Below are 15,409 nucleotides of genomic sequence, written 5' to 3'. Positions count from 1 at the left end.
ATCACAAAATAAACTATGATCACAAAATAAAGTACTAGCCTGATATCAGCCATGAAATTCATGCATTTAGGTTTACACTAAAGGCTATTTACATTGTTCATGAGATATCATAAAGATATATTTCTCCAAAAAAATAAAGACTAAATTTTACAAAATCATATTTTACAATCATATAATCTTTTTTTAAGAGCTTAAATTAAAATACAGGCTTCATTTTCATTTTTAATAATCGAAGTTGAGAGGAGGCCCCGTGGGACCCAAATCAGTTTTGTATTGTCTTAAGATATTTATCGTAGAGGCCCTGGATATATGACATAATCAGTTGTCTGGTTTATGTTGTACGTGTTTGTATTGCTTAGTTTGGAAAGTTTAACAGAAATCTGTGTATATCTCCTGGATTTTTATTTGTAAAACAGTTGGGTTATTGTTTTTAACTGTTGTGTATGTTTTTTAACTCGTGGCTTTTACATTCTAACTTCTGAGTTTCTGTTTATAATTTGTGTTTTTACTCATAAGAGTTGGATTCCTATAAGAAACTGTTGTTTTCAACAGTTGTGTTTCAGTATAATAATGGCAGTTTGCTGTCACTTTTTAAACTTTGATTTTGTCTTCAAAGATCTTGAGGCTTACAATTTTGCGTTTCTGCTTTTAACGCTTGGAACTGCAGCTTTTGAATTTTAACGTTCAAGCCTACCATATCTCTCTCACAGTCAACTTCATTTAAGTCTTAGTAACTTATTACTTCGATGCTTAATTTCCTATTTCCTTATTGAATATTTTATTTGTCAATATTTTATTTAACGTATTCTATGGTCCTGCGGAATGCTTAGGGAAAATGTCTTCAGCCATAGATTCGCTCGACTAAATTTTTGTCGATTAAATCTGATCGATGGAATTTGATCGAGTTAAAAGTGATTAGATGGGCCATTTTTGTTTTGGTTGGTATATCTCATTCCTTTAACAGTTCTCACCAGCATTTATTTATTGCTTTCTTTTTATCATCACGCTTTTGTTTTTATTCTTTATTCTTCCCTTCTTGCTTTTATTATTGTCTCTATTGTCAAAGTTATAATTATGGTAAAAAAACCGACGTCCCTATTGCAAATAAATCATTATTACCATCAATTTTATTATCTCCATACCTTCATCTTCACTACAATATTTTTCTACACTTATTTCATCATTATCATCATTCTCCTTCTCGTGATCGTCGCCATTATTATCAACCATCGTATCATTCTTATTCGAAACATGATGGTTTTGGATAAACAGAAGCTAAAATGTATGTTTATTTTGCAAAATATACAAACATAACTAAACACATCGAAACCGTTCGGTTGCGGATAATATCTCTGTTGGAGCTCAAAGGGACTGTCTAGTGATAAGACAATCAGCTGCTTGTGACTTTTAATTCGACAACTGTTTAAGTGGTTCGTTGCTTGGATGAGCGGTCTGTTGGTTGAGGGATTGTTTAGTTGGTGGGTTGTCTAATTGGTTGTTTGTTTGTTAGCTGTTGGGTGTGTATTTTGGATGGTTAGTTCATTGGTTGGTTTGATGACTAGATGTTTGGTTGATTGGGTATTTGTTTGGCACATCGATCAATTGGGTAACGGCTCGGTTGACAGGTTATATGTGTTATTGTAACTCCATATAATGTGAGAATGTATCTACATAGGTATGTATAATTGTCTAAATATGTTCATGTACCATTGTATATATATATATATATATATATATATATATATATATATATATATATACATACATACATGTGTATGTTTATACAGGTACCTATTTATACATGTGCAAATGTGTGATTTTTACAACTAATTGAAGAAAGGCATTGGAATGGTGATGGTTTACACACAGTCGGACACATACGCACGTAGGAATCAATATTTGTGTTTATGTATCTGCTTCTTTATCCATCTATCTATCTATCTATCTATCTATCTATCTATCTGTCTGTTTGTGGGTGGACGACTGGTTAAGAAATTCTGTTCGGAACAACATGATCCCGGGTTCGATTCCAATGTGTGGCATCTTGGGAAAATTTTTTTTTTTTTTTATATATAATCATGTAACTTCGGATCAACCCAAGCCTTTTGTGTGAAAACAGAAAGTGAGGAAACACACTTGTAACACACTGTATCACGCAAATTCTGCCGCATAAGTATGTTAAATTACATGTCTCTGTGGAATGCATACCCTTATATACATTAGTTCCTGTGAGAATAAATCACTTCGATAGGGCAGCTGAATTCACATCATCGTATATGTGTTGTGGTTTATGTATGTATGTACGTACGTATGTATGTATGTATGTATGTATGTGTGTATGTATGTATGTATGTATGTATGTATGTATGTATGTATATATGTATGTATGTATATATGTATGTCTTCTGTTTTTAATTATTTAAATTCTTCGTTTGAAGAAGGAACTGGTTTTTAACAAAGATACAATGCTCCATCGTTGGATGTAGTTAACGAAAACCATGTCACATTTTAAACCTGAGGAAAGTCTTGCGTGGTTTTACCCTTCTTCTAAGAAGTTGTATGTGTAATGTGCAGGTAAGCTGGTTGATTTCTTTTTTCTGAAAATCCAAGCTTATCCAGATTGACAATTAAACATTTACTTACAGAATCAAGTGCTCCAATTATAGTTGGTATAAATGTAAATTTATAATCCAGATGTAGAAGCTGGAGGTTTCGAAGCAATTGACCATAGTTATCTTCTTTCTCTTTGATTTCCAAATACGTATTTACATCAGCAGGACAACTGACCTATATGATGGTGCATATTTTTTCTTATGTGTCCCAAACAACAATATCCGGCGTGTTATACTTACACGTGACAGATGTTCCACCAGTATTCCTTGTGCTGACATTTGCGTACATATTCAATAGAAGGAGGGTTCTATATATTCATTTCAGAAAATACTTTTTTCCGGATGGCACTGTATGTATGTATGTATGTATGTATGTATGTATGTATGTATGTATGTATGTATGTACGTATGTATGTATGTATGTATGTATATATGTATGTATTTATGTATGTATTTATATGAGTTTATGTGTGTGTGTGAGAGTGTGTGTATAGAGAAATACACGTATAAATATATGTATGTAAAGATACATTTGTAAAGATACATATATATATATATAGAGAGAGAGAGAGGGGGAGAGAGACAGAGAGACAGACAGAAAGTTTGTGTGTGTGTCTGAGTGTCTGTGCGTGTCTGTGTGTCTGTGTGCGTCTGTGTGTCTGTGTGTGTCAGTGTGTAATAAATGAGAGCATTAACGATATCAACGATATAAAAATAAAATCATAAATCTAATGATCTTTATGTCTATTGCACGATATCATCAAATAGAAATAAATCGAAAGACCATCTTGAACAAATATATTTCGGTAGTCTTGAACTGCATGTATTTAGCATATCTACGTATGTTTGTCACGTTCCAGTTTAGGTAAATATATCTACATAAACTTGTCACATTTCTCAAGTTAGCATACACTCTCTCAATCATGCATAATCCAATAGAAATCGAAATAAACTGGTAAAATATTCGGCAAAAATAGGAAACATGAGAAAATATCGATAAATATAGGAAACAGGATTTAAAAGAAAAAAGGTAGCAAAGTAAAACAAAGGAGTTCTATATGATTGTGTGACAACTTGTTCGCATTTTATTTCGTGAGTAAGATTTAAACAGACATGCACGCACACACATCGATGTGTATTATTATCATGTGCATGTGTGTATGTATATAGGCATGTGTGGGTCTGTTTGTATGTATATAGAGAGATATGTATGTATATGTGTGTACATATATGTGTATGTGTGTATTATATGTCACTATGTATGTATATGTTTTTGTTTATATTTATATGTATATATATGTCTGTATATATTTACGATTATATCTATATGTATATATGTGTGTATATTTCAATATATACACATACACACACATATATTTTTGGGTGCCATTAAGAAGAAAAATTTTGAAACGTACTTACTTTCTATGTGGTAGCTAATCAGCAGAAAGTAAAGCATTTCAATTACCAGATCGATAGATCAATATTTAGATCACCTTACGAGAAGGAGTAACTTAAATTTTGATACCTTTAGAGACGAAATATGATAATATTTTTAATATATTGGCATGAAGGCGCGTGGCCCAGTGGTTAGGGTATGTACTCACGATTTGACGATCGTGTTTCGAATCGCAATCCAGGCGGCGTGTTCTGCTCTTTACCTTACTCTAGTGCTGCGTGAGGACTGACATGTCAAAAAATAGACACGATGTTTCCTATGCCTGTTGTAAAGGGTGACTAAAAGAGGTTGAGGTAGGATTTGCACTCCAACTTCGTAAAATTCTCAGCAGTAACTCCGCCAGGAGTAGGGAAACAACAGCAAATGGTGGATGCGGAGTCTCGCTGTCACAGTGCATTCCCCCATGCTACTTCAACTCTTGGCACTATAAATTCTTTTAATTTGTGTGTAATTTTTACTCTATTTACATTATTTATATTTGACGGATATTTGTCCTCATCTTGTTAAATGTAAATAATGTACATAATCCCCTATCTCTTGAATATAGAACTGTAATTATTAACTGTTAGCTAGAATCTTTTGCAGATGGCCAACATAAATTCCTTGATAAATCACATAAGAGTAAAGTTATGAAGTTTAATCGTTAAAGATGATCATGAAATGTCTCATTTGGTTGTTGGATATATAGTTTGCATCTTCTGTGATAGAATCATACAATTCGTAGTTGTTGTTGAAATTTTATTTTTTAATTATATGTTAGGAATTAGAAACACCTCAATATTTGGCATAATAAAATTTGCATACCATGTATGTGAAATAAAAAATTATGTTGCAAATGGAATTGTTGAAACCCGTTAAAGGCATTGCTTTAGAGCCAGGAAGTATTCTACTTTATTATATTTGTTGGCCCATTTCAGGCCGATGCCTCAAAATATTAAAAGTATTGAACAAAGTTCTTACCATTTCATTTTACAACGTACTAAATATCAGTTAATGACTAGAATATTATCACATTTATATTTATTTAAATAAATAAGAGTATAGTGGAAACCCACTATATTCAAATGATTAACAGAATCTATAGTTTTAGAATGTTCTGTTGGCAGTATATTGCTATCCAATCTACTGTCCTGAAAAGTACTAGCATTTTCATACATCACAAGATACATCAAGTTCTGCACTATTTTATAGGATATTCAATCAGGGAAATATACACCTTAAAAAAAAACATACGCAAACTATGTGTGCATAAACAACACTGTATAAAAAATACAGACCTGAAGGCAACATCACTCCAAATTATCAAGGCGAGGTTGACATATGCTGGAAACGATGATAAAATTGAATTTGGGAATTTGTGGTTCCAAAGAAACTACGAGTATCTGATATGCATATAGGAAAAGAAAAGCTCAAAAAGAAGAGTATTGTCATATTTTCAATATACCATATCTGACAAAAAGCACTCACACACGTACACACACTCATATACAAACACACACACATACACATGTATATATATATGTGTGTATATGTATATATATATATATATATATATATATATATATATATATATATATATATATATATATATATATATATATATATATATATATATGTATATATATATATATGTATATATATATATATATATATATATATATATATATATATATATATATATATATATATATATATGTATATATGTATATAATATGTATATATATATATATATATGTATATATATATATATATATATATATATATATATATACGTACACACACATCTTGTATTATAAATTTAGACATCATGTAGAAGAATACTGTAGCTTTATTCAAGCATAATGTTGATGCATGGAAATTTCTATGGGCCTCAAATATCTATGGTTCTATAGAACAGAATTGTGTGCATAAATACAATTATGATTTTCTATTCCATATAAGACACTTCATTATTTGGAATGAAGCAAACAGGTGTTAGTGTATGTATGTGTTTAAGCATATAAATATATGTGTATGTATGTATGTATATGCACATACATTTATGTGTAAATAAGAATGTATGTATTATGTATGTATGTATATACATATATATTTATATATTCATATGTAGGTATTAGTGTACATGTATGCGCACACACGTAGTTATGTGTGCCTTTATGCATGAGTACATATATATGTCCATATTATATACATATATATATATATGTATCTCTCTCACTCCCACAAGTTTGTAAATATATATATATATATATATATATATATATATATATATATATATATATGTGTGTGTGTGTGTGTGTGTGTGTGTATATACATATGTATATATATATATTTACACTTACATATATACATAAATACACATAGATACATATATACGCACAGATGTACACATACAAATACACACAGAATGAAAAAAAGAAAATTCATATAATTATTCGTGTGCTAACGAGGCACTTCAGAATTACGAGGAGCAGGGGCTTAGAGAGAGAGAGAGAGAGAGAGAGAGAGAGAGAGATAGAGAGGGAGGAATAATCGGAGCAAAAAGTGGCCAGGAGTATGGTAGCTATTTCTTAGAGAGAGAGAAAGAGGGGGGATGAGAAAGAGAGAGGGAGAGAGAGAGAGTGAGAGAGAGAGAGAGGAGAAGAGAGAGAGTGAGACTTAATAGCAAACAATTATCAAATACTTACATTACACATGCATACACGCACGTGTGTCTCTGTCTGTGTATATGTGCGTGTGTGTGTACGTGTGTGTGTGTATGTGTTAACTGGTATTTAATGTATTTTTTTAATATCAAGTTATATATAAGTACAATTCGGTATTAAACTCAATGATTGCTCACTCCTTTTTTGCAAAGTACATATCAACTTTTATAAGGAAAAGGTTGACAATGACTTCGAAGTTTCGGCTTGCTTGCCTTCATCGTGTATGTAGATGGGTGTATATACGTATGCATACGTCTTGTTAGTTTGCATGCTTATGAGAGTGCGTATGTCCATGTGTATGTTGAGAAGGAAAGGAATTATGGAGGAAAGACTGAAATAGATAAAATAAAATAAAACAACAAAATAAATAAACAAAATGTTTTTAGAGAGATGAAAAGGCATCTATGTAGAAACTGCTAATGATATAGATAATTATAGACTTTAAATTCTTAAGAGAGTGTCAAATAAAGAAGGTTACAAGGATATTACAAAATAAAGAAAAAGAATGAACACAATAAGAAAATTGTAGAAGGAATGAAATCGAGTGTTCGAAGACAAGGTTTAAATTGTTTCAGCATAAAACAGAAAGTTTAATGAATAGATCGACAGGGAATGATTGTCACGTGTTAGCAGAAGGAAGTGGAGGAGCGCAAAAGAGAATTGTTAGCGAAACATGCGAATCGATATTGAGATGAGGGCGGCAAAGAAAATAATTTGTACAAAAACAAAGGAGGAACTGCTCTGTGTGTGTGTGTGTGTGCGTGTGAGTGTGTGTGTGTGTGTGTGTGTGTGTGTGTGTGTGTGTGTATACTTGCATGTGTGCGTGTATGCGCGTGGAGAGAGTGAGAGAAAAAGAGGTGAGAGATAAGGAATGAAAGGGGCTGGTAAATTATTAAAGGCTCGTTAAGCAAAAGACAAAAAAAAATATATACATGGAGCGAAAGACAACGTGTGAGCGAGATGGAGAAACAGAGAGAGAGAGAGAGAGAGAGAGAGAGAGAGAGAGAGAGAGAGAGAGAGAGTGGGAGAGAGAGATAAAAGACAGAAAGAAATGTACTAACAAGTGGGTTTAATGTTTGTCTCGAAGGGACGAACGAAAGTACACAGATTAATGCATACATTAATGCAATCATATACATACATATATACATACATACATAAATACATACATACATGCATACATACATAAATACATACATACATACATACATAAATATTTATTCATACACATGTGTTTCTATAATGTGTGTATGTATGTGTGAGAGATAGAGAGTGTGTGTGTGTGTGTGTGTGTGTGTGTGTGTGTGTGTGTGTGAGAGAGAGAGAGAGAGAGAGAGAGAGAGAGAGAGAGAGAGAGAGAATGATTTCCGAAATAAACTTTACACCTTATTTCAGAAAATCTGAGGAAGCTGTGTAGTCATGTACAAGCACTCATCTCGGGATGCACTGCATCTTATAGCAGAAACAATTATAAGCTATTGGAGCTGATTATGTAACTCCTGTTCCCTTGTCATTTATTTAATTTCATTTTTTTTCAATTTTCATTTATTCAATTTCATATTACGCTCTTTACTCAAGAAAGCTTTATTCTGAAGCATATGTATATTGAGATGTAACACCAAGTTATAAGTATCGATAAACCTAAACGAAATTTTAGTATATATGCGAAGGGGTGCTGAAAAGTTCCTGGCGCTAAGGTTGTCACGAAAGGCCTGGCTGGAGGCCCAACCTGCCGAGCTCTTTTAAAGTGCTTAGGACCGCTGCAATACGTGTGTGAATCTGAGAGGAAAATATATTGAATAAAATCATAACTGATCCTCCTGTATTTTTTTTTCACCCAAGCCAGGAAATTTTCAGCATCCGTCGTGTAAATATAAAGTTCACAAATGAGATCCAGATATTCTCCGTATAGAAGACACTTAGTGGTGCTCAAAAGATTCAAACATAGATTCCGATGTCTTCACAGGGGATCATTGCATCAGGTAAAGAGAGGCTATTAGAGGGATCAAGTTAAGATGGTATCGAAGCAGTTATTGGGGTAAACAAATTAGACACATCAAATATATTGAATATATTAAATACATCAAATACAAAATATGTATATATGTATACATGCAAAACGAGAGAAAGTAAAAAGTGGAAACTTTCAGATGATGAATTTATGTGTATAAATACATAAATATTTATATTAATAAGTTCAACTTACACAGATTACAAAAGACCAAGAAAATTAAAGAGGTGGAAGAAGTCCAAAAGCTGTTTTTAGGTCATTACAAAATGCAGCTGTATGAGTGCATTTAACATGAGATGAGACGAGCCTCCGTTATTAGGTTAGAAAAGATCTTACATTTCTTAATGCAGAGAAGTTTAAAGATGGAATGATTAAATGTAGAGAGCTAAGTGTATTAGAGGGGGAACTGAAGGGTATTAAGACAAGGAATGGTGAGAGGAGAAAAGATAGTTGAAGTCGAGTGAGGGTTTAGTAATGAGGCTACTAAAGGAATGGTAGTAGAGGTGAAAACTATGAAGATAAATAGGAGGTTGCGGTAATATATGAATGGTAGTCTATTGTGTTGAGTTTGTTAAAGTTTAGAGGTGAAAGCTAAAGAATTATTGGTTGCGATATTGAGAAAAGGAATGGCAATTATTAGAGGGAAGTAAAATGTCTAGTTCTGTGGCAGAGGGAGATTACTAAGGTATGTAGGAAGGTATGAGAGAAGACAGCGGGGGATGGACAGAACTGGGGGTAAGTTGGCTGTCAAGATAGCAGGGGTTAGTGGGATAATGAATGTGGGTTGGTATTAGAGGAAGTGTACAGTGGTATATAGAGATGTACGAAATTGAATAGAGGGAAGTGAGTGTAGGGAGGCTATGAAGGAGAGGGGATGTAGTGGGTTAGAGGAATTTGCATGGGTTACAATGACAAAGAATAGTTTAATAAGAAGGGTATTATTAGTTGAGGTTGTAACTTGCTAGGCTGCCTTTGTCGTACTTCAAAGTTAATTTGCGTAAGGAAACTTATGGTTGTGGGATTACATAGATTTAATAAAATGCGCAAATGATGAGTAGAACCTATGTTTACAAGATGGTGAGGGACAAATACACATACACACATAATTATATTACCAGAAGATAGAATGAACAGGATTTCATCACAATCACTACAATTGTTTCTGTGTATTAGTATTAGCAGAGTGTTTCACACATTATACATATCATTATACAAATATGATCCAGGAATAATTGTTTGAGAGTGATGTGGGTTAAAACCTGTTCATTCTATCTTCTTGCATTATAATTTTTTGACATGAATTCTGCATACACTAACCGGAGAATTCGTCTTGTATATGGTTGTCGATACCCGTTGAGGAGCTTTGGAATGCATTTTACAAGGTTATTATCCAGATGATATTAAATCGTAATTTTTATGAGTATATATATATATGTGTATGCATGTGTATATATATGTGTATATATATATATATATATATATATATATATATGGTAAATGAAAAGATGTGTGCATAAACAACGACAGGGTGTATATCTGTATTTGTTTAAATGTTTCGCCGACATACTTCGGTGGGAAAACTGACAAAAATGCTTTCCGAATGAAGTATCTTCCGATATTTTCTCAGCGTCTGCTTACACACACACACACACACACACACACACACACACACAGTGATCGGTGGAAAGTTCTGAGACTGGTTAATTGTCCTTTTTTCCCCTTTTTTTTTTGAAGTGGGGGGGGGCACAAGGATAGTAGATTGAATACAAAAGAACTAGATTGTGAATATTATTCTATAGAAACAAGGAATTACAAGCATTTACTGTGATAGAATGCCTTTTCTGTCAATCTTTTGGTTCTTCTGTGTCTACACAAATAAACTGATATTAAATTTATGCTGGAATGCATTAATTTCAGTTTATGTATTTATTCAGTTGAATAATTGAAGTAGATGCTACTCTCCCAGATCTGTGATCTTGATCTAACTACTTCCCTTTCTCCACTAAATCTGTTGAGGAATATCCTATTGAATCTTATATGTTTTTATATCTAAAATATGGTTTCCCAACAGGTTTTGTTGACACCATAATAAAATAAATTTAGACACCGTCCAGGATTTTTGTGATCATTATAAAGTATGCAAGGGCGGTGGGCTGAGAGAAGTATTAGAATATCAGACAAATTGCTATGCATTATTTGTTCCGACTCGTTGCATTCTGATTTCAAATCCCGCTGAGGTCAATTTTGCCCTCCATTCTTCCGAGGTCGATAAAATAAAAACCTAGCTAGCTACTAGGCTCGATATTATCGATCTAACTACTTCGCTCACAGAATATTGGTCTAAATTAGATGGGATTACACAGAAATTATAATGAACAGTGTAAATAAATAATGCATACTTTGAAGCGAAAGGTTTATTTTGTTTAAGTGACAGTTTATTAAGAGTGCAATCAATATTTATATACTTTTAATATTGTTATTTTTAATACACCAGTGAAAGACATGTTGATGCGTACAAATATGTTGATGCGTACAAATATGTTGATGCGTACAAATATGTTGATGCGTACAAATATGTTGATTCCCTTTTTGTTTTAATAGTTTACCAGTCGATGAGAATTATGCGCATACGCTTCTAGCTCACTATTTATCCATAAACCAAGCAATAAACCCACCTACCTACCTTCCTTCTTACCTACCTACCTACCTTCCTACCTACCTACCTACCTACCTACCTACCTACCTACCTACCTACCTACCTACCTACCTACCAATCGACTTATCTCTTTATTTGTACGAAGCTATGCCTTTGTCTTCGTTTTTTGTTCTTCCAAACATATTTGTTATTGTAAGTTGTGGAATGTAAGTGCATACATACTTGTAGATGGATCAATTAGCTTATACTTTGTTGTATCGATCACTACCATCAATCGACCAATCAGTTGGTCGATGCGTGTTTTGTAGTTTACATTAAGAAGAGATTTTCATATTGTTGAAACTTTGCTGTTTTTCTGATTTGAACAGCTAAATCGATGACAAGTGGCAAAGAACCATGTTTAAATCTGCTTCTCCAACGATCGGCTCTAGAATGTACTTAGTAAGGCAGAGCGATAAATATATGTCACTTCTTGACAATAACTGAATTACTGCTGTCATTAGCATTCCTATCGTAGTTATTAACGAACTTTGCATCGCGACTCTCGTAGGTTGTCATAAAACAGGCAGAAATAAGACCCGCGAACGTGATGGTATAGCGGTCTTTATTGGCAAAAATTAAAGACTTTATTTCGGGAGTTTAGATATGATTGTTTGCTGGGGCGCGGGAGAAATTTGGCGTTACAAAAATGACTCTTCGTCCAAGAAAAACAGAATTAAATTCAAATGTTTTACGAAATCTTAACACAAGGATTACATTGACATAAATGAAAGGTGGCGAATTGGTAGAGTTGTTAGAGCGTCGAAAAAAAAAAAAAAAAGACATGGAGTATTTATTACAACACTCTGAGGTCAAATATCACAGAAGTCAACTTTGACTTTTATTCTTTCGGAATCGATAAAAAGTATCAGTCCAGGGCGGCAGATTAGGGAAATTTTAGTACTTCGAACTTGATGCCTTATGATGAGTTTTTATGAAATTTTACGTTCTGAATTTAAATTGCACCATGCCTTTAGGGGTAATAGACTCAATATGTCTTTCGGTCTAACACTACCACGGGACATCTTGAGTAGCTTCAGCGAAGTTTACTCTGTTGTAAGCATTCGGACTAAGCCCCTCCTATGAAAATAACATTCTCACCATCTCACATAAATCTCGGAAACTTGTATAGAGTCAGGATACTGGCTTCTCTCAAAACCCTTTTTTATAAAACTGTTGTTGCTGAACCAAAAGAGCTATGAATTAAATAATACGTAAGGCTGTCCTTTACTCCTGAAGGCTTGTGAGGTGTCATGTACTTATAGAATGTTCCAGGTCAATAGTTCGTTTTTAAATAATTTATCTATGTGTATATTTATTTGAAGTCCTCTACGTGATTCTGTTAGACTCATAAATAGATTAATGACACTAAATGTGGTAGAATAACCGGAAAATATAGTTCAAATTAGATAAGGAAAGAAAATACAAAGTTGATTTGAAGAGAAATGAACGTGACGGATCTAGGGAAATTATACGTGTGTGCGTGTGTGTGTTTGCATGTATGTACATGTATGTATATGTGCGTGAATGTGTGTTTGCATGTATGTACATGTATGTATATGTATGTATATATATATATATATATACATATATATATATATATATATATATATATATATATATATATATATATATATATATATATACATATATACATATATTTACACACACACACACACACACACACACACACACACACACACACACACACACACAATATGAATTGCATAAAATATTATGTAGATTTTACTGCTTTTCCTGCAGAAAATTTCTTCTTCTTCCAGCTCTGCTACTGCTGCTTCTGATGATGACGTTGGAGAGATAATAGTATTGGGATATATAAAGGGGTTAGAATATTCAGAAATATTTAGTAGAACGGCTTGATTTAGCAGAAGTACAGCCGATAAACATGTCAAGCCTGATAGATATAGCAATTATAATAAAGTGTATCAGTACATCTCGAACAGTTTCGTGTTCACGTAGGGCAAAGGTAGTTATTGAAGGCGATGGTGAGGAAATTGCTTTTATTTGGTGGCCGTGTATTATTATCATTTAAGTGTAGAATAGGTAACAATAAGAAGTTTGTCCAGACTAATGTTGTGCATTAACATCTAACAGACACACACGCACACACACACGTATGTGCGTGTCATGTGTGCGCGTGTCTGTATGTGTTGTGTGTGCATGCGTGTGTGAGTGTGTGCGTTGTGCGTTGTGTGTGTATATGTGTGTGTTTAGGCAAAGAAAAGAAACAAATTACTGAGCTGCATTAGAATTGATGCGTTAAATTATCTCAAATATGTTAAAGTGTTATTAACATAAATTTATTAGCTATATACTATTAATCATTGTACTATGCCGTAAGACCGGGGAGTGGTAGAACATTAATATGTTCCTTATATTGGAATTAAAATACACCAGATGTTGGTTTTAGTAGGTAATTACAGTTCGTCCCTCCTTAACAAACTAGCCCCTGTGTTGATAATAATAATTAATATATCAAACTGTATTATCATATAGGAAGGTAATTCTCTGATTTGCCATAGGGCTGCCAGGAACGTAAGTTTCATAATTTACGTTAATTAAGGCTCTTTCGTTTCGCTCATGTGAAAAGAGGTTGAAGATACGAATTGAGCGGTTCACATTATATTATAGATACTTCTTATTATTGTTCACTAAAACAATTCCATGTGAAGGTCTTTTCGGTAAACAGTGAAGAAAATATAATATATCGTTTATCTGTTAGTCTTTACAAACAAGACCAATTCCATTGTCCTAATAAAGCTTAATAAGTATTGATTAACCACCGTTGACACTGGTTTATGCTTATTGTTCGATCTCCATTTACTGCATTAATATTTCTCGCACTTTCCGTTGCTTTGTTGCTTTTATTAAACTCATAAAGCAAAATATGCCGAATATGCCCCTTGGTCACTTCCATCATAACTTTCAAAAAAATAACTGTTAAAATTGAACTGCACTCTTCAAAACTTGCACCAAGTATAAACACAAGGTAAAATTACTACCTGCTTTTCTAGCAAGTTTTTGCAGGTATATTATCACGTCCCCTTCCGACTTTGAGTTCATACAACTGAAAAAACCGCATTATTTATGGTTAAGCTATCTAATTACGCTATGTATTGGCTCATCCCAACACAAATTTTCTTGTCGTTTCAATATCTTTTTTGTTTAAGCAAGCTTCATCTATTTCAAAAGCCCTGATCAATTACAGCCTTTTTCCGGCTTACAAACAAAGAATTGTACGTCCTTACAATTTTCACTGTATTTTATAAGTAAATTTTGATTTTACAAACGTTGTATTTCCTCTTGGTTCCAGTCTTGGTCGTATACGACTCATGAAAATTCGAAAGAAATAAGATGGAGTGCATAGCATGCCAATAATAGATGAAACATACTGATCTAACACCATGTCAAACGTCATATTGTTTGAAGAAACTCGTAATGCTTTTAAAATAACGATTGGGGTTTATGTCTGAATATTTCTAAAGAAAAAAGATGTTAATATTCATCAGGGTTTCAAACGTTTTCAGTTTTCTGTTGTAATAAATCATAGGCTGCGCTTCGTAATGTTTTCTGATACAACAAATTAGTGGCTGGAATCACATATACAGCTGGAAGCTAATTTACTGTTGATGAAATATCGCTATAAAGCGTTTACTGTAACGTGCTTTGGTATTTCGCTAATTAAAATTCACAATACTTTGTTATACAGGTTAGAGTAGGTATGGGAGATTGCAGTATACAGAGAAAAATATGTTCAACCATGAATTTTGCTTGTTGTTAATGTATCAACATTTGAATAGGATTTCAGAAGTGTTAAAAACATTTCGTAAAATATTAAATTGCTGTACAGTTATTTCAAACCAGTATTTAATTATGGTTGTGTTTTGAAGACGAGTATTTAGCGTA

The 15,409-nt window shown here is 33.1% G+C and overlaps 1 protein-coding gene across 2 annotated transcripts in view; it reads left to right on the top strand.

The window, feature by feature from the left end:
• The window catches only part of LOC106880606 (glutamate receptor ionotropic, NMDA 3A), an 851,602-nt gene that overhangs the window by 644,120 nt on the left and 192,073 nt on the right, over positions 1-15,409 (top strand). The window lies entirely within an intron of this gene.

This window comes from Octopus bimaculoides, chromosome 13 (assembly GCF_046866305.1).
Source record: "Octopus bimaculoides isolate indiv1 chromosome 13, ASM4686630v1, whole genome shotgun sequence".
In the NCBI taxonomy this organism is placed as follows: Eukaryota; Metazoa; Mollusca; class Cephalopoda; order Octopoda; family Octopodidae; genus Octopus; species Octopus bimaculoides.
This window is presented reverse-complemented; position numbering and strand designations above follow the sequence as displayed.